We start from the raw sequence: 925 nt of genomic DNA, 5'->3' as shown, positions 1-925 counted from the left end.
ATATATATATATATATATAACAAATCAAGAAATGCTCATGTTCATGTATGTGTATGCAAATGTAGTATTGGTATATCCCATTTATGTTCATTAGAAATTAAATAAATAAAGAATTTTGACATGTACGAATATTTATTTCCCCCTACTCCATATATCACAAATATACACATATATGTCTTTCTTAAACATGTACACTTTCATTATTCAAATGCTTCACTTGCACTTTGACATCTTTTCCATTGAAATCTTTCTTTCACTTTATACTTCTCGCTCTAACTTCACGTATGGTTATACATCACGCGTGATCTAAACTGTTTACTGATTTTACATTTCAAAGAAGCACTTTGAGTAAGTATGATATCCTTCCGGGATTCTGTTTCTTACTTCAGTTTTTTTCCACATTGCACTGGTAAAACTTTCCCTTGAAACGTAAGTCTGTTATATTTCTTCTTCTTGTATTCGGCTTACAATTCATTGGGCACAGCTTTTCCTGTTATTTAATTATTTGTTTGTGTCGCATGCGGTTACATTTATCAAATAGTCTTACTGTTATTACATGAAAAACTTGCCCAACTATTCGCCCCTTATCCTCTCACTACACACACACATATACATGCATATATATATATATTTCAATGACAAAATATAGGCAATACAAATGTATTACTTTCTAGTAAAATAAACCCCATAAGGGTAGAAGTATAAATATAGATACAGATTAGTTGTACAAGGCATCAATATTTACGGGAAATAGCAACCGATACACATACGACGCTATTGTAGAGCTTCACTGCGTGTATATATTTTTCATGTTTGTTGCACTCACACGTCTTTGCGAGTATATACGCAGTAAAGCTTTACAATAGTATCTTATTTGTATCGACTGCTATTTCCACTATGTATGTATATATATATATATATATAT

The 925-nt window shown here is 30.9% G+C and overlaps 1 protein-coding gene across 4 annotated transcripts in view; it reads left to right on the top strand.

Annotated features, from left to right (window-relative positions):
- Positions 1-257: 257 nt before the first annotated feature.
- The window catches only part of LOC106881480 (uncharacterized), a 30,665-nt gene continuing 29,997 nt past the window's right edge, over positions 258-925 (top strand). The window contains exon 1 of one of the 4 annotated variants that reach the window (XM_052973358.1): positions 258-348. The gene's annotated coding sequence lies outside the window, so the exon portion shown is untranslated. The remainder of the gene's footprint in view (positions 349-925) is intronic. The other 3 variants (XM_052973357.1, XM_052973356.1, XM_052973355.1) reach the window with 3 other exon arrangements.

Source organism: Octopus bimaculoides, chromosome 15 (assembly GCF_001194135.2).
Source record: "Octopus bimaculoides isolate UCB-OBI-ISO-001 chromosome 15, ASM119413v2, whole genome shotgun sequence".
In the NCBI taxonomy this organism is placed as follows: Eukaryota; Metazoa; Mollusca; class Cephalopoda; order Octopoda; family Octopodidae; genus Octopus; species Octopus bimaculoides.
This window is presented reverse-complemented; position numbering and strand designations above follow the sequence as displayed.